The sequence below is a fragment of the Furipterus horrens genome, unplaced genomic scaffold (assembly GCF_987537825.1).
Source record: "Furipterus horrens unplaced genomic scaffold, mFurHor1.1.pri manual_scaffold_6, whole genome shotgun sequence".
In the NCBI taxonomy this organism is placed as follows: domain Eukaryota; kingdom Metazoa; phylum Chordata; class Mammalia; order Chiroptera; family Furipteridae; genus Furipterus; species Furipterus horrens.
The window spans coordinates 5513390-5533250 of NW_028327176.1; the positions used below are offsets into that span (position 1 = coordinate 5513390).

General features: G+C 42.7%; 1 long non-coding RNA gene across 1 annotated transcript; it reads left to right on the forward strand.

The window, feature by feature from the left end:
- The first annotated feature begins 8023 nt into the window (after positions 1-8023).
- Positions 8024-19601, forward strand: LOC150005625 (uncharacterized). Its single transcript, XR_016511686.1, has 3 exons — positions 8024-8115; positions 18570-18714; positions 19439-19601. It is a non-coding gene; the product is annotated as an uncharacterized LOC150005625 (long non-coding RNA).
- The last annotated feature ends 260 nt before the right edge of the window (positions 19602-19861 follow it).

The following is a 19861-nucleotide window of genomic DNA, read 5'->3' on the forward strand; positions in this document are numbered from 1 at the left end:
AATATTTATCAGTAGCGGATACTAGTTTTTCTTGGTTTTACTTTCATGCGCTGATCATCGCGATTTTTATCTCATTAAGCCACACAGGCGCCGGTGGCACGTGATTTCTTTTATGGAGACGGGTGTGAGCTGTAGCCCAGGGTCCCAGAGAGGGACCTCTGAACAGCAGCAGCTGCGCAGGTAGTGAGGTCAGCCCTCCGTCGCGGTATTAACGTTTTAATTTTTCCCTTAGGCTCTTGGGGTCTGAACTGGACATGTGTAGTTTCAGATAGTTCCTAAGATTTTGAGAAGGTGACTTAAATGTAAATTTTTTCCGCAGATAATGAATGCTTGATGATATAAGATTATGGGATTTATAACTCTGGAGAATCATCACTTTCGATGAGAGAAATTTGGTAGGGAGCCAACCTCAATGAGTTCAAGCATCATGCCTGATTTTTTTTTTTTCTTAAAATTTTAAATATAAAGTTGGACTTTATATTTATAAAGATATGGCTCTAAAATTGATTATTTGAAACTGCCACATTTATCTGACTGATAACTCCTCAAAAACTCCTCCTACTCAATTTCTGGCAAGAACATAACATGCAAAAGGAACAGCAATATTTTTCCAATCTGTCTAAATGATTCAGCTCATCCACTTTCCTTTCCGTCAACCTTTTTCTCAACTGGAAATTTTTTCTAACATGGATATGCTGAGAGGTAATGGCAAAGAAAAGACCACTGAATCAGGAGATAAAACACCTAAATTCTTGTTGCAGACCTGTTAAAACTCAGCCATTTATCCTCCCTGAGCCTTATAGTTTCCTCTCTTTAAAACCGGGGTGATTGTACATGCCCTGCAGACTGCACTAGGCGATCAGGAGGAGAAAATACTAATGATCACAAGAATAGTGATCCTGATAACTATAATAACATTTGATGAGCATTTTCTCCATTACAGGTACTGTGTTATAAACCCCACTAACCGTTATCATTTAAAGCTCATAAGAAATCTATGTGGGAGGAAGAAAAAGAACTTGATCAAGGTCCCATATATAGAAAGGAGCTACCAACTCCAGAACATTAATGCATTCAACAAATGGACTGGGTGGACGTCTTTGTAAACTGTACAAACATAGAACGTTATAATTACACAATTATAAACTTAGAGAGTCTTATGCTATGTTATATATCTGTTTCATATCAATGCAAATAGTCAATTATGTGTTGAGTGTAATCCAGGGCACTGACAGAATGAAGAACACACATCCAGAATGGGATTGGGGTCCCAGGAGGTGGCAGTCAAGTTTGGGTTCCCTCTCAGCAAAGCACAACACTCTGTTCAGCAAACATTGGGGATCTCAAGTTGATTCTGTTTGTGGGAATGAACAGGAAGCCATATGCAGGAGGTTCAGTTACGGGACCTCTAGTCACAGTGTGTCCCAGACAACTCTACTTTCTTTGTAGAATGAGCAGCAATGCTGCTTACTTTGCTGGATTGTTATGAAGGTCAGCACTTCAGAAAATGAGTAACTATATAGCACGAACAAATATTTGCATCAGACAAATGGGGAAATAGCCTCAGAGAAGAGACATTGCTCAGGGTCCCAGAATAAGGGGTGGGACTAGGATTCTATAGCAGAGCTCCCCAAATCAGGTCCATTTCTCACACTTGCATTGTGCTGCCTCCTGTAGGAATTGGATGCAATCTGTCCCCACAATGCTGGCTACTTCTGTCTTTCTGTAATGTCTGTCTTCTAGTTATCCCCCTCCTTAACTTCAAAACACGTTTGCTAAGACCATTGTCAAGGAGCTTGCATCCTATGTTTTCTTTTAGAAGTTTTATGGTTTAATGTCTTACATTCAGCTATTTAGTTCATTTTAGATGGATTTTTGTGTATGATGCAAGATAGGGTCCATTTTTACTCTTTTGCATAAGGCTGTCCGGTTTTTCCATTACCACTCACTAAAGGAACTGTCTTTTCCACATTGTATATCCTTGGTTCCTTTGTCAAAAATTAACTGACTATATATGCACGGTTTTATTTGTAGGCCCTCTGTTCTGTTCCATTGATCTACGTGTCTGTTTTTATGCCAATGCCATCTTGTTTTGATTATTATAGCTTTGCACTATAGTTTGAAATCAGGACATGTGATGGTTCCAGCTTTGATCTTCTTTCTCAAGAGATCCTTTGTGATTTCACACGAATTTTCTGTGAGAAAATGCCATTGGGATCTTGATAAGGACAGATCACTTTGGATGGTATGGGCATTTTAACATTTTAACAATATTAATTCTTCTAACCTATAACTATGAACTATCTTTATATTTATTTACTTATGTCTTTTGCAACTTGTTTCATCAATATTACTCATCTCCTAGATTAGATAATTTGGTGAAGTTTTAAAAGGGACTGTTTTCTTAATTTCTCTTTCTGAGAGTTCATTTTTACTATACAGAAATGCCACTGACTTTTGTATGTCAACTTGTGTCCTGCAACTTTACTGAATTCGTTGATCAGTTCTAACATATTTTGGTGGAGGCTTAAGGATTTTCTATATGTAATATCACGTCATCAACAAAAGAGATAATTTTAGTTGTTTCTTTCTAATTTGGATGCCTTTTATTTCTTTTTCTTGCCTAATTGCTCTGGCTAGAGCTTCCAGTAATATGTTGACTAAAAGTGGCAAGAGTGCGTATCCTTGTCTTGTTCCTGATCACGGAGGAAACCTCGTCATTTTCACCATTTAAGTAAAATGTTCATTGTGGGATTGTGATGATTGACTCTTATTATTAACTTTCTTAATGAATATTGGTTAAACGAAAGAGAGATGCTCCAATTACAAAAAGAAATTAAGATAATGTAGTACAAAGTATAGAGGTAGCATACAGGATAAGGCTACTATTAATTATAGTGATGTAGGAGGAACTTCCGCAGAAGTCTCCCCAGGATGAATGGCATCTTAGCTGAATTCTGAGGGAAGAACCGGAGTGCAGAGGGTCAAGACCAGAGAAGAGGATGTCCCACAAAGAGCAATTCAGTCCAGCCATGGCCGGTACAGATCTCTTTGCTAGGTTTAAAATAGTGAGATCAAGTTGGTCACAAAGGTGTCAAACAAACGGCAACAATAGGAATTTTAGTGCAGAGAAGAGGCTCGAAAGAGTTTTTAAACACTTTGATCACTATTGCTCGCATGTAAAATATAAGTAATAATAACGATGACCACAAGACCCAGTTCACAGGGTTTTGGAGGAAGGTCAGGAAGACAAAATGTGGGGAAAAGACCATATATTTCAAAATCTCCTATTTATAAATACCAGTTCTTCACTGTCAGCAGAGAATAGGTTTCATTATCACATCTCATCATTTCCTTTGCTTGCCTGTGTCTTATATTTGCTCTTAAAAACTGAAGGAAAAAGACCACATGACACATGGCATGTTCTGAGGGGAACCAGCAGCAGAATGAGATCATGAATCCAGTAGAAGGAGGGTGTATGACTGCCGTCCTCGGGGGCTATCTTTAGCAGAGATGGGTATCTACTTAGGTAATAATTAATTATAGGTGCCTCAGCATTTTCATATGCTGTGATTCACTTGGCTGCGGTGATCCATCTTGGCTGTCAGCTCCAGTAGATAGGTGGAATTTCCAGTCTGAGATGGAAATGATTTCTGTATTAATCAATCCTTAGCGGTTCTCAGATGACAGTTTTGCCCTGTCCCCTAGAGCTTGATGGGTAACCTGGCTGTTTTATGGACTTTCCACAGTAGCCAAAGGAAAAACCATGAGCGCCTTCATAAAAGTTGAACCTGGTGCTGAGGCTAAAGCAGTTTCCCTTCCTTGGTTTTTGCCAGAAGAGAAAACGGACGTAATAATCTCCCGCTTCCTCTGCTAGCCCTCTCCTCCTTGGCTCCCACCCTTCCAGAAACACTGGCTTCCTTGTTCCTGTCCAGTATAGCAGATAGTTTGCTCTCGCTGTTCCTTTTGCCTGCAATGCCCTGTGCAAAAAGCCTTCACACCTCTGAGGCCTTGCCCAGCTGTGCAAGTGGAAAGCCCGCCCCCTTTCAAGTACTTCCTCTATTCCTTCCCTCCTTTGTTTCTTCTCTACAGTGCTTCTCACTGCTTGGCAAGCTCTATTCTTCTATTTGTTTATTGTTTGTTGACTATTTCCTCCCATCAACACATAAATAGGGAAGGCGCAGCTTCTGTTTTTCTGTTGCCGGCTAGGTCCGGAACTAGAACAGTGCTCGCCACAGAGAAGGCACTTTACACCTAGCTTGTCAATAAGTACATGACTCTTCACATTTCATCACTTTCTCATGTTATTAAAAATAGTTCGCCGTCGCCTGCGAACCAAGTGTCGCTGGTTCGATTCCCAGTCAGGGCACCTGACTAGGTTGCACGTCAGGTCCCCAGTTGGGGGCGTGAGCGAGAGGCAACCACACAGTGATGTTCCCCTCCCTCTCTTTCTCCTTTCCCCTCTCTCTAAAAATAAACAAACAAACAAATAAATAAGTTATTAAAAAAACAGTTTGCTGTTGTAAAATTGAATCATCTTCATGACATCTCTGATACCCAGCGTAGCCATAACTTGCTGAAGGACACAAACCCTCCAATGTACATTTCAAGAGGTTGTTACTTAAACTTCGGAAGTTTCAGTTGTACTTAACCTAAAATTGAGGTTTGAATTTAACATTCAAAATACCCCAAAGAAAATAAGGTTTTGGAGTTTCTGAATTAAATAAACCCTGTATACCAGAATAAAAGGAAAACAGGGCCAGCGTACTTTTATCACTCGGTCGGCACGTTTCTTGAGCACAGACAGAGGCCTTAGCCCGTCCTGACCCCTGGAGGGTGCGCCCCGATCTGTGGGTTCATGCTGCTTACGCTGTAGGTGCTGAGGAGTGTCACCGAGTATTAGGGAGACTCGCTTGGAACTGGAAAGTCTGGTCTTCAATGTAGTTGCTGCTATGAACTCGGAATGATTTTAGTCCGATAATCGAGCCTCAGTGTCTCTCCCTACTGAATAGGCTCTGGGGATACGGATAGGGAGAAGAATTCTACATTCTTTCCCAACAGAAAAATGGTAGAGTGGATCCAGAGGGATCCAGATGTGGCTTTCGGTAAACGGTTCTTGGCCAGCAAACCTGAAACTCTTGTTTCACCCTGGCAGGAAACGCTCCTGCAGCGGGGATACCCAGCAGGCACGGGGTAAGGAGCCCTAGATTAGACCGAGCCGAGGAGCAGGACGAGCCTGGGCGGACGAGCTAGGGAGGAAGCAGGCACCCATATCTGCTCCAGGACGAGCTCCCTACTCCTGGGAGCAGCTTTAGGCGGCATTGTTATGTGGCTCTGGCTCCACCTGGTGCTTCTTCTCAGAATTTTCCTGCAACGCCAAAGACATCTGCCGCACTTGGTTCTGCAAAACACTCCTCAGAAGGAGGCTCATCTGATTGATGAGTCCACTAACTAGGAAGAGTGCATTAAGGCATTTAACTATGTAACTCAGCAAATGTCAGGGTAAGAAAGAGGCTATTTATTCTGTTATTAACAAAAAAAAAAAAAAAAAAAAAAAAAAAAGCAAGAGGCCCAAGCTTTTACATTTGAAAATAACGTTCACACAAGTGGCCAGGACTAATCCCAGCCAATGGCAAACCAGATTGACAGAGATGTTCTCTGCTCACTGCTTTAAAGTATTTGTTATTGGTTATTTTAATTCACAACAAGAGTTGGGCTGCTCTTCAGGCTTGACGCTGTGCTGGGCATTGTGACAGAAGGGGGGTGCCCTGCGCTGTGTCCCCCGCCTCTGGGAAGCTCTCACTGGGGTAGACTTTTCACCTAAAAACTTGGACATGGTCCGGAGGGTGGCAGTTCTCCTGTGAGAAGTACAGGGATGTCACAGAAGTGCACCTATGGACGTGACAATGTGGGCTTGGGACACTAGGCATAGTCGAAAGACCGGAAATGCCTTGGAGGTGACTTTGAGGAAGACAACATTTTGACGATCAAAAGTGAAGAAAGAGAATTCAAGGTGGAAGGAATCCGTGTACAGGGACATAGAGGCGGGAAACTCAGTGTGCAAACTGACTTATGAGTCACACAATCAAACAACGTGGCTGGTATTGGACAATGAGCTGCTCTTTAAGATCAGGGGTTTTGTTAATTCTGGTTCACATTTTATCACTCCTGAGGCCTACAAGGAACTAATAAACCATTTAAAGATCAGAATAGAACCACGTGCGAGTGGGAATGTGTATAAATAAAACTGGCGACATGGAACGGTTTTCTTAAAGACTCATGTATCTCCACTCTCAGTTACTTGGGGTGAGTCATGCAATCCAGTGTGTCCTGGAGAGCAAGGAAAAAGAGTCTCCAAAGAGGATTAATTTGCATGTGATAGACTGAAAGTGATTTTCCTTTTCTGGTACAGTTCTGGAGAGGACTACCCCAGAGGTTTAGGAGCTGAACTCTGGACTGGGGGCAGATGACTGGGCTAGTGAAGTTACTGGGTTAGTTTCGAAATGAGGACATGATTTCGGAAACCATCTGACAGAGGAAACCTGTTCAACTTTTGAAGCAACCGTATTAGTAAACCAAGGGAATATAGAATAATTTTTTCATTGTTACCGTTGGGTAAACTTCCAAACTAGTTGGTCAGAAATAGTATTTCCATTCAGAAGTGTGTGTGTGTGTGTGTGTGTGTATGTGTGGTCACTATACAGTATGGTGTATATACTATACTATCTAGTGTATACCAGTATATTGACCTAGCTGCTATTAGAGGTCAAAATATTTTGGTTCCGTAACTAAATAAATTATATTTTTACCAGATGGATGTTATGGAGAAAATTATTAGATAATTGCGGCATTTGGTTATGTTCACATCGACCTCCGATTTACAATGATGTCCTGAAATTACAGTAGGTGGGGCACAAGGAGAATGGAAAGGAGGCAGAGGCCCCAGGTCAAGGTGTTCTGGGGAAATCTTTCTGGGTATATAAGGAAGGCATCGCCCAGGTACTGGGTTTGTGTTTCCCCTGTTCCTGACAGGATGGAGAGGCAGGACTGAAAAAGGTCGCTCTTCCGAGTGAGAGCGTTCCAACCTGGCTGTTCTGGTGGGTAGAATAGATTTGTTGCCATAGTTAGCTAATTATTAATGAGAAAGAGAGCAACTGGAATTAACACTGAGCTTAATAAACTGCGAGGCAGGAGCCTGTTTTCTTTACCAGGGAGTCACAGCTTCACACCCCAGAGATCATAGCATGGCCCCACCGAGGGGGTGAGCACTCCTGCCTTCTCCCCTCCGATGCTGAGTTGTTGGGGGTAGCAGGGGTTGTAGGCACGCTCACTATTATAGAAGTCAGAGTGGCATAGGAGAAGGAGCTTTACCAGAGAGGCTTGTCAGTCCAGCCTGAGGAAAGGAGGGATGCTTGGGAGGCGGACCCATCAGAAAGCTGCAAAAGCTTGGGGAGTTGATTGGTCCCTTAAATAAAGCCCCGGGTCCATCTCAAACCCAAGCTAATATAATCCCAGGGGAACCAAGAACCGAACCCCCCGCCGCTGCCCCTCTCTTACTTAAGACCCCGTTTATTTATGTGCCCCCTTGCTCAGGGACAGGTAGCTATGTGGGTCCAGCAGCTTCCGGGGCCCCAGCAGGCTGCACAGACGCCAGCTAAGCTTTATTATAAAGCAGAAACTCTAGACACTGGCTTTTGTGTCGGCCTTGCTGAGGACACAGTTGGATTTTTTCCACAGCAGGGGAGAGGAAGATGGGACGGTGAAAACCCAGGGGGGGAGCTTCCGTTTGCGCCCAAATAAACCTTCTCACACCATAATCTGCTGTGCGTGGGTCCTTGGAATGCCTTCCTCGCAGCCTCGTGGAAAAGCCTGCTGCCCACCCTCACCAGTTAGTCACACACCAGTTAGTCACACACCAGCGTGCTCCATCACTATATGCCCCAGGCTCTTGGCCTGCACCCATTGTGACGAGGTGAAAGGTGGGTCTGAGGCTTAGTGATGCCCTTGACTGTCACACTTGATGGGAAGTTCTTAACCATTTGAGCGCATGTCCTCCCTCATCTGTAAAGCAGGGACCATGGAAATGACACCACAAGATCATGAAGAGGATTAGAGGTAAAGTACATAATATATCCAGAACCACCTGACCTTGACATGCGGTAAGCACTCAGTAGATTCTCAATCTCTCTCTGTCTGTCTCTCTGTCTGTCTGTCTGTCTTTCTTACACACACACACACACACACACACACACACACACACACACACTAAGCCTTGTTCCATGAAAACAACACACAGTGATAATTTTTTTTTGTTCTGGTTGTTGTGGCTGCTATAATCATCTTCCACTAGGTCAGACCCCGAGTGTTTACCCAAGGATTATGTACCGACTTCCTCATAACTAAGGAAGTCAAAGAGAAGGAATCATCGGAAACATAAGAAAGTACGTGAAATATCACCAAGCCAGAGGGCATTTGAAAACCAATTGTCTTACTTCTATCTTTAATCAGTGGTGATCTTAGTTTGTTTTGTTATTTGTTCTCAGTGAAGAAGTCGTAGGGCTGGATATATATTTCTGAACTGTTCAGCTTCTGTTTTCTTATTCAAAGACACTTGTAGTGTGTTGGCATGTGGGGCAAGGCATGCAACATGTTGCCAGCATGCCAGCTCGGGGTTGTAGAGGGGTCTGGCACAGACCCATGACCTTGGTTAGTTGCCAAATGGCTTTCGGGCAAAGGGTGGTAACCAACCTACAATCCCCAGTAGATCCTTGGGGCTTATTTAAGTGCCAGCTCTGTAGCTCTAGTTCATTCTTCTACACTGTTGCTCAGCATAATCATGTCATCTTCCTGGTCTCTTTGCTCTGCGCTTCTGAGGAGTCTGCAGGCTCTCTCTCATCGGCCCAGAACAACACTATTCTTGCCATGTCCCTACTTAGACGTGACGTTTTTGTGTTAAGCCCCGCTCACGGCTCCTCTGGGACCTCCCCCTGGGTATTCACGATGTTCTAATCCCTGACAGATATTGCTGTCTGTTTAAAAGCAGCCATTTTTCATTTTCTCCCTTGCTGACAGAAATCTGATTTCGTTCAGATATCAGATGAGTAACAGGATGTAAAAGGCAGGAAGGTACTTCATCTAGTCCTAATATCTAAGTTTTCTATAAATAACTTATGGAATCTCAGTTCTTTTATCTGAGGATGAACTGAACTGGCTGAATAGTGGGGCATAAAGGTACATTTTTTGAGGATTTCTTGATAAAGTTTTCTCGTTTTCAAATCAGTTATTGCGTTTTAGAGAGAGAGAAGTGAAGAAAGAGAGAGAGAGAGAGAGACAGATACATCGATTTGTTGTTGGACTTACATATGTATCCATTGGTTGATTCTTGTATGTATCTTGACCAGGGATCAAACTTGTGATCTCATCATATCGGGACAATGTTCTAACCAACTGAGCCACTTGGCCAGAGCCTTGATGAGATTCTCTTACTTCATAGAATAAAAAGCTGTGGGGGAAGGGGCCACGCGCACACACACACACACACACACACACACACCCCATTTTCTCCACTGCCCTTCCTTCCTTGACATGTGTGAGGAGCCAAGGCAGCCACTATTTTGCGCCCATGAAGGAAAGACCAAGTCACAGAGACACCCACCCAAACCTCACATTCTAATGCAAATTAGTGGGTCTGGAACCTCAACATCGACCTCTAAACGACCCTTTCAGCGCACCATGAAGGTCACGACTGAATCATTGACTGTTAACTGTCTCCCACTTGTGGCTTCAGCAGACTGGTGGTCGCTGTGGCCATTCCTCACGTTCTCCTGAGCTATGGCTCCAAGCCACCTGGTGGCCACTGCCTGGCAGCCGACGGTTGGGGTACAAAGGGGTACAGAAAACCAACCAAAAATGGCCTTCGGTTAGGAGAAAAGTCCTGAAAGAAATACTCCTTAACCTGTAATAGTATTCTGTCTTTTACCTACACGAGAGGTTGGTATTATTGGTCTTATTTAAGAGCTTAGAAAGCTGGGGGTGAGGGAGTTCAAGTGACTCGCCAAGAGCTTCAGGGCTTGTGCGTGATGCAAGGTGTGTCAGCTCTGAGGCTCCTATTTTTCAAAGGTTACAAGTCTGTTCTGTGTGGTGAGAATAAGACCTGAATACTTAGTGTGGTTTACAGGACCCTACCTGATGCTCTCTTAGCCCCCACTCCCACCGACAATTGTTACGTAGAATTCCTCAAATATTTGAGGGTTCCTTTCCTTTCTAGGTCCTTGTTCAGGCATCTCCCTCTGTCTGGAGGGTCCTTCCTTCTCTCTTCACCTGGATGGGTCCTATTTCTCAGAACTTGCGCCAAGATATCACTTTCTCTTGAAATCACTCTCTGATCTTCACATCAGTCAGGCACACTACGCACTACATTTAAGTTGAGCATTTACGTGCCTATTTCTTACACAAATTGCCAGTGCCCTGGGAGCTAAGACCTGCTCCTCTTCAGTGTTGTGTTCTCTGAGCCGAAAGCAGACACTGGTTCTCCTCTGGGTAATGCTCCTCCTCCGCCCTTATCCATGGGAACACACACGATTTAACCTGGACTTCAACTCCACATAGTGCATCATCCATTCTAGGGCTTGAGGCCGGGAATTTACAAATTTGCAAACTTCATTGATCATCGTCACACAAATCCCTGGTGATAAACCAGAATGTCATGCACCCAAAACTACTGTTGAGTAAAATGTTTTGCCTATTCCTTAATCAGTAAACTTAAAACGAAAAACACAAACAATAACAAATGATTATCTAACATGCTTCTAATTATACAGACTAATTCATTTTAGTCACTGTCATTGAAGCCAAGTATGCTGCCTAAGAATCCAGAAGAAAGCAAAGGGAACAAGCACACATCAGCTAGCGTATCCACACGCAGTCCAGTTCCTGAAGATTTTACGAGAAGTTACAACATCTGTCACAGAATTAAATAGTGCAAGAACGAACTAAGTCCAATTCCATATGAATTTCTATGATTCCGGACAAAACAGATACATTTTTTATTTTTGTCAGAGTTCATGTCATTGATGATTTAAGAAAGAAATGCAGTGGTTCTGAATAAGAGTGAGGGTAAAAAAACCACATTGTATTCAAATGTAATTTCTACTTCGGAGAAATTCATTTGTGGTCTCTTTCTGTGTATGTGGGTATTAAATGCCTTAAAAACCAAAGTGCTTTTGGAGAGGCAGGAGTGTCAGAATGAAGAGAGCAGGTCACTAGCAGATGTCTTGCCTCAGGACAGAAAACAAAGAGCAACTCCAGATGGCATCCTGGGGACTGTAGAGGAAATTCACTAATAATTATAGATTACAGGGGTAAACATGAGCTCTATTGACTATCTCAGCAAAACAGAGTCCTTTAATTAACAGAGATGGTGCTGATAATTTATAATAAAAGAAAGACATATCTAAATAGAAAATAAGGACAAAAGCTCTGAATTTGAAGAGAATTGACCTCTTATTCACAGAGCTACAGTTGGCAAAGGGAGATGATATTACGCAATTTGTATTAAAATAGACATTAAACAGGGACTTCCATGTTTTAAGGGGAATGCTGCAGTCTTGAAAAAATCTGAAAGGAAAGACAAAAGCGATCGAAGCAATCTGATACTATAACCCTAAAATATTAGTGTACTGGTAGGAAGGACACACGGTTTGAAATTACTGAGACTTTAAGTTAAAGGTAGGTTCATTTATAATAACAGGGGCATGAGACTCCAGTCTTAATGTTTTCATTTTCATGGCAACAATGATTACTTTTCTTTTTTCAAATTTGAATAAGGTGTCATAATAAACTGCCTGAGATGGAATCTCAAAAAAGTGTTCCAAAAATCACAATTACATATTACTCTGAACATAGAGACAGCAGGCAGGAAAGGAAAGTCCCTACCAGTGAAAAGCTGGCTCGATCTGGCCTTTGGCGTTACTGCTACAGTCACGGTATCCTGGTATTTGAGAAAGAAAACCCAGCAGGTTTTCCTTGAGAAGCAGATACTGACATTGGAATATATCACCCAGAGGGTGGGGCAAACACAGGCTTACAGTTGTTCCTATGGAAAAGAATACAGTAATAAATAATAATAATAATACAGGAATAAACTGTGTGTCATGCACTCACAACTGTAAGCCTCTTTTTTTCCCTACCCTCTATAATGACAAAAAGATTTTACACTTCACAAAGCACTGCTATTTGTTGAATGTGATCTTCACAGGAAAGGCATTATTTCCTTCACAGAAAAACTCAGAAATAAACAGATTACAGAACAATGACGTTTCAAAGTCAAAAATAGTTCCAAGGATGTGTGAGACGATCCCATTGGAATCCTAGGTGGTAGAGAGCAGTGAGAGGAGGGCTGCAGGGAGGATGGTGTTGTGGGGAGAGACACCCTGGTCTCCAGGACCTTTCCTGGCTGCAAGCCCATGAATGACCCTCCGAGGACCAGCACTGGGCCAGGGAGGGACACAGCATTCACCACGGCCGTGCTCTGGACACTGGATGCAGAGAGGCAGGACGCAGATTCCCTCGTGCTCAGGAAGCTCGAGGGGGGCAGTGCAGGACCAGAAAAACATTGTCGTAATCCAATAACCTTCAGGTAAAATGCAGAGGGGAGCCTGGGTGTCCCGAGCTCGGGAAGCTGGTGAGCAAGCTGGGAAACAGAAATCTTTAGACGTCTGTCAGTGGGCAATTCCAGAAGCCATCTTGAATGCAAAGTTTTAACTTTGCCTTAAAAATATTTGAAGCAAGTTGTGACAAAGCCCAGACCTAGATTAATGGCAACTCATTTTCCCTCAGCCTCCATACTGGCAAACTGACAGCAGAGTGATGCTTCCTCTTGGAACATAAATATTATTTTCTTCATGTTTCTACTTTAATCCTTCCACCTCTAAGCTCTGGCATACAATTATAAACCAGGAGAAAGCAAAAGAGCTAAAAAAGTAGAACCCAAAATCAAGCTAAAATGCAGTCAATAGAAAAAGCACTAGGAATGATCCATATGGGAAAATGATTAGACAATGATTTTCTAATAACTGATGATTATGTTAACAGATAGAGTGGGGAAGGAAGACAACATGAGTGAAAAGAGGTGATTTCAGCAGATCCATGAAAATTCATGGAGTAAAACCACTTGAAATGGAGAAATATCAGCAATCAGAGATGAAGAACGCGTTTGGTTGGTTAAAGAACACACCTGACGCAAAAGGAAAAAGTATCGGTAAATCTGAAGACAGGCTGGTTGAAATGAACTATACAGTCCAGATCAGGCTCTTGTAGAGATTTGCATTCCCTGTCTAAAGAAAGAAGGACAGCCTACCATGGGTAGCCATGCGGAAGAAACGGGAGGACAGGATGCTCCGTGAAATAAGCCAGCCGCAGAGGGACAGATACCGCACGACCCCATTTGTCTGGGGTACCCGACATAACCAAACTCACAGAAGCAGAGGGCAGAATAGGGTGGTTGCCAGGGCTAGGTGGGGGGAAGATGGGAATGGGTAGCTTTGTGGGTATGAAGTTTCAGGTATAGGTATACGAGGTGAGTAAGTTCTAGAGATCTGCTGTACAACGTTGTACCCGGAGTTAACAATACGGCACTGTATACTTAAAAGTTTGTGAAGGTGGTAGGTCTCAGGGTAAATCTTTTTACCGCAATTTTAAAAAAATGAGAAAAAAATCTTTTAAAAGATGTACATGTAGAATATTCGCATGGTGTAATGTGATGGTTTACTATCCATGTCACGGGAATCCCAGACGGAGAGTAGAAGGAGAGTAAGTTACTGGTAATATCTGAAAAGACAGTGCCTGAGAAGTTTCCAAAGCGAAAGATACAAATCCAAATATCCAAGAAGCATAGTTAACTCAAGCAAGCTAAATACAGGGAAAATCATACCCAAGGAATGCTTAGTCAAACTGAAAAAAAAAAAAATAATGGCCAGATACGTAAAATGCCTTAAAAGCAGCCCTTTTGGATCTGCTTTTGGATCTACGTGGGAGCCTGCTCTGCCCTCCTCGGGAAGGCTCACTGTGGCAGTAATGAACTTCTGATACGTTTCATTGTGTTTATGTGGTGTCTGTAGTCATGCAGCTGAACTGAGTTTTGGGTGGAGGGGTCCATCCTGCACCTCCAGTTTGATTACAACACAAACAATACCAGCCATCACCCAACATGTACGTCAACTGGACTCTCACACATTCCCACTGGCGTGTGACATGGAATGAGCACCGTGGAAAAATTTTGGGCAGTTTCTTCTAAAGTCATATGTGCAACTCCCTTTCTGTCTAACGCTTTCTCTCCTAGATCTTTCCCTTAGAGAAATGACAACAGGTCCCCAGAAAGACTTATTCAAGCATGTTCATAGCGACCTTATTCCTAATCGCCCCAGATGGCAAACAAGCCAACCATCCGCCAACAATATAACAGACAAACGAATCATGGTATATTCATGGAATTGATTACTAATAAAAAGCATCACACAACTACTTGGATGGACCTAAAAATACTATGGAGAGGGCAAAAAAATGGACACATAAGAATACATATGGTATAAATTTATTCATCTGAGGACTGAGAACAGGCAATGCAGAAATCAGGGGTAATTGCCCCTCTGGGGAGGCAGGCAGCTGGAATTCCTTGGAAAAGGTCCGGGGGAATTTTTGACATGGTTCAAAAGTCCTGTATCATGTTTCCTCTGGGCTTATCATGTGTATATAAAACTGTAAAACCTGTTCATCTGAACAGTTAAGATCTGTTCAGTGGCTATATATAAATTATCCCTTAGTTTAAAATGGTGAAGAAAAGCCAAGCGTGCTACACATTGGAATAATTAATATGTCAAATTTGCTAACAGATGCCCCTCTATGAAGCATATATGTGATTGTCTCACAGGCACCATATTGCACAGGACATCATGCTGTGAAATAGGAACTGCATGTACACACCTGTTTGTCATATGAAGAAACTGGGACCAGAAATGCAAATAACCATTCAGTTTCTGCAGCTACTTAAGTAGTGTATCTGGAAAGAGAATTCTACTTTTTTGACTTTGAGTCTCCTAAAGGCCTCCCGGTGGGAAGTATATCATGGGGTGTTTCCTAGATGTGGCTTTATCTGTGTGTGGCTTTGAGAGTCGGTGAGTAAAGGGCGTGGATTCTGCCCACAGACACTTGCATTGCATGACCGTTCCCAATGCAAGTGATGCCGGCTGCTATTTATGATTCTGAAACCTAGAGACTTTCTGGAAGTCTTTCCACTGACCAGCCAGTGCTCAGCAGGAGTCCCAGCAAGCTAATGGCACCTTAGAGTACGATGCAATGATTTATGTGACAAGTTCCTCAAGTGTTAAAAATGCTAGCAACTCACATCCCTGAGGCCACGTGTGCAGAGCTTCTCTTCTCTGCCATGGGCTGCTCATAAAATACTTTTAATTATATTATGCCATCCCCCCAAAGAAAATAGATAGCTTTCAGCGGCTGAGTTTCCTTTCAATGACCTGATTAAAATGCATCGGGTGAAATAGGACCCAGATGTTCTTGTCATTAACTGATAAGATATTGCTAGTCATCTTTCCTGATGGCTGAAGTTAAAGGAAGAACACAAATATAAGAAGAGAGCAATGTCTTAATGGCAACATATAAACAATGTCTCCTATAAGCTATATCTTTTGAGCATTTATCTTTCTTTACCTTTTAATGTCCCTGTGTATTTTTCCTGGGGTTTGACAGTCATTCCATGCCGGGCCTGCGTGTTCATGGAGGGAAAAAAATCACAGCGGTGCGGGCAGGCACGCCCTTTGTCAACAGGGCTGGTTTCAGGCAAAGTCGTGATGTAGGACGACCTTACTTCTAATGCCTCACATGTCTGGCTCAGAGAATAACTTTTTATTTTGTGTTTCTAAAGTACACATTCTTACTCCGATGATGACGCTGCTGTTACCCTTGCCACCGCCCTCTCTGTGCTTCTGTCCACTGTCCTTTAAAACAGGTCCAAGTTGATATTTGTAGGGCACGCAAGTCCCCAGGCCTCCACCCTGACCAGATGCCGTCGACAGCGCCTGCACCTACCACATAACTTCACAGAGTCATAGAATTCGGGGCAATGGGGGTGGGCGGATACTAGTTTTACGGCAGCATCCACAGACGCATGTAAACGAATGGCCATGGTCATGTTCCAATGAAACTCTATGTCCAAACAGAGGCAGTAGGTCAAGTGTGACCCGTGGGTCCTACTTGGATGACCTTTGAACTAGTAGGCCAACAATATGGTCTGATACAGAGCTGCGCTGTTAAGATCCCAGAAAATTTATTTTCTATTCTCTGAAAATGATTGTCAAAGTTTCTAAACGGCTCCATCCTCCCCCCACCCCCAAACCCACGTGGGGTGCCCACACAATGTAAAGACAGTCAGGGAAGCCCTGTTCGCATGTGATGGCAGAGTTTCTATTGATACTAGGAATCAAACTCCTTACTTCTAACTGAATGAAATGCATGTATATACGTAATTATAACCCATAACTAAATGTTAAATCTATTTTACAAAATAAACTTGGAAGGATGCCCCAGCCCGCCTTATAATTTATGGATTTAACATTAGAATTCTTACTATACTTTTTTTTGCTGAGGAAACAATGCTCTTACATTTGAAAACAAAGAATCAAAGTGTTAATTGGGTATTCAGACCTTTCTCCAAGGACGGAGAAGTCTGAGTTGGAAGGTTATAACATACAGTAATGATTTTGGGTCATGCTCACAGTTGAGGATGGCAAACATTTTTAAATAAAGCAGGAAACACTATAAATAACTTCAATATCAAGTCATCCATCTGGACGCACCATCATTATGTTAAACCCAACTTGTGTGAACCATAATTTTTCTCTCCCCAAATATTTTTGTCTTGCGGGTTCCCTCTTCATCTGGTGTAAAGACATTAACTGAACAAGTATGGGGGGAAGGCATAAATTAATATTAGGGGCTGCTTGCATGTTTTTTAATCCCCAGGACAAGCAATGTTCCTGATGGCAGTCTGTGTGGGCCAGTATTTGTTTGTTTGTTTTGTATAAGCAGAAGAAATTATATCTATTTTGATATTTTACAACTTTCAGAGAAATTCATAATTATCATTTTGTTTCTGCTTTCAAATGTGCCCGTGAGACCACAGATCTGGTATCATGAGCCACGTCGCCTATCTGAGGGCCTCGGAGGTTGACAATGACTTTCTCAATGGCGTAGCCGAGAACTGACGTAGTTAGGATCTGAAATCACGTCTCCTTTCGTCTCTTAGTTTGTATTACTCTTCCTGGTGGGTTAAGCTAGTTTTGTTCATGAAAAACAAGAAGTATCCGGTATGGTCCAGAGTCAGCTCCTGCTGCAGACGTGGGCCGATGTCCAGGCTCTAAAAGTAAAGGTGGCCCAGAAGTCTGTGCCCATTGGTCTGCGGGCAAACCGAAGCCTGCAAGGGGTGGGCATGGTGCCTGTTATAGATTAAGTTCTCAAAAATAGTAGTTATCATTTCATGTTATTATTCCTTGTACACAATAATTATATATAAGACCACCCCCCCTTCCCTCAGCGCCCCACTCAGAAACACTCAGTGTTCAGCTTTAACAATCAAAATAACATTTCGGGCATGAAAACACTGTGAGTTTTTGTATCATTGGCACCTGACTGTTTTTAGGTGTGCTTAGATTTTTACCCTTTCTGTAAACTGTATGTGAGTGTGCATTTTCATAATTTGAATGTTAATTGAAACATAGGAGCAGAGATGGTTATTCATAATTTTCCTATGTCGGGTTTAATTTTTAAGTGAGAAGACACTTTTCTATTGTTACAACTTTTTAATAAAGCATATGACTCTTCCTATGTAGAGGGGTTTATATGAGCGGTTTATTTTTGCTGTAGTGGCGCACTTTCTTGCATTTCAGGGCTTTCAGTATTTTAATGGTTGTTAGTAATCACAGGTAGATGAGCTTCTTTGCTTTCTCATAAAACAAATTTTCTCCATTTTCTCTACTGTTGCTTAGCAGTTTCTCTGCCCGATGCCTGGTCTGATAGGGCAAGGGTTTTATATCCAAATCCTCCCACCTGCACACAAAAGCTCATTTTTTTGTGCCGTATCTGAGCTCATTTTCCCGTCATATAAATCTTCCTATCCTTTATATTAGGGCTTGTTTTCTCAGCTATCCTGGCTGTTCTTTTAGATTTGAAATCCCCTCCATCTAGAAAATTGAACGGAGGAGAGCGAGGAGGAAAGGGAGGAGGATCTGAAGGCTGTTTTCTGATGTGTTCTTCGCTTGGAACACAGATCAGACAAACCAAGGTCGCATTTGCGTCCTGGCTGCCTTCTCATAGACCCGCTTTTCCTGTGGCTGCCCGAGGAGGCGGCCCTGTCCCAGAGGTTACCCTGAGCACCCTCTTCCTGCCTGCCCTGGTGAGAGGAGCTCACGGTGTGTTCCAAACACATTTTAAAAGACTCATAGTCAAAAATTACTATTTTTTTTTTTTTTACAGAGAATTTTGTTTCTTTCTACTTGCAGGGGTTCCCTTGTAGGACAGATTTGCACCAGAAGAGGCCTGTACTGTAAGCATCACATTGCAAAGGAAACCAAATCTGAAGTCCTATCACTTGATCCGCTGTTTCAGTGGAAGGAAGATAGTCCTCTAAAATGAAAGATATTTAAGGTCAGTTCTGAGTATTTACTATGATGTGTCATTTCTTTGGGCATGACAGGCAGATGAATCGCATTGATTGTACTGAGCAGCATTAGGCAGCTACAGTCCACGTGAGCTCAGGAGAACGGAATGGGGGCATTGTCTAAGGGGCTGAACCTCCCCATTGAACCTTACTCTAAGCCCGGGAAGTTCAAGAATCTTAAAAGTCAATACACTCAGTGTAGGGATGGGAGAGAGACTCTTCCTCCCTCCACCTTCGGTGAGTTAGATTCCAAGGGAATAGACAGACACAGGAGTGAGGAAGACTCAGGAGGGAAGGCTACCTCCATCGGCTAGCCTCTTGGAGGGGCTAGCAGAGAACAGACTCTGCAATCTGATCAACCTGGACTTGAATCCCAGGTCTGCTGCTTCCCAGCTGTGTGGCACTGAGGGGTCTACATAACCTTCCTCTGACTCAGTCTCCCCATCTGTATAAAAGGACTAATGAAAGAATGTTGTTCATATATTTGTTGTAGCCATGAAATGAATTAATTTGCCCAAGCACCTTAAGCTTGGCACATAAGAAGCTGTATTGAAATTGATGAAGCTTTATTTAAGTTGTGTAAATTGTACATGTTATCTGAAGGCATCGACAGCACTGAAGACCTATTTTAACGTGGAGGGTCACTACCTAATCCATTCTCATTATTTCTCTCCGTTTTTTACAAGTCTCCTAACAGTATCACTATTTTAGGTCTTGCTGTTTCAACTCAATCCTCCAACAGGCAGCTACAATCATCATGCCCTTTCTGAGTCAGTCTTGGTCATCATGCTTTTTATAAGGATCCCAAGTCATGCCCTGTTGCCCACCAAACCCAAACCACTAAGGATGACACTCAGGGCATCCCACGGCATCATCTCAGCTGTTCTGCATGTTACGACCCAACTCAGCCTGCGTTCCTCCAGAGTTGCCTCCCACATCAGCGATCCTGGAATGACTCCTCCCCTTTGTCTGCACGTGCCATTCACGAATGTCTATATTTCACTGTACCTTGTATTCCTTTGGCTTTAACTTTCCTTTAAAGTCTACTAGTGAAAACATAAGTAATCTTAGAAGACATTAAAAAAAAAGAGAGATTAAAAGATGCTCTCTGTTCTTTAAATGTCTGGGTGAAGG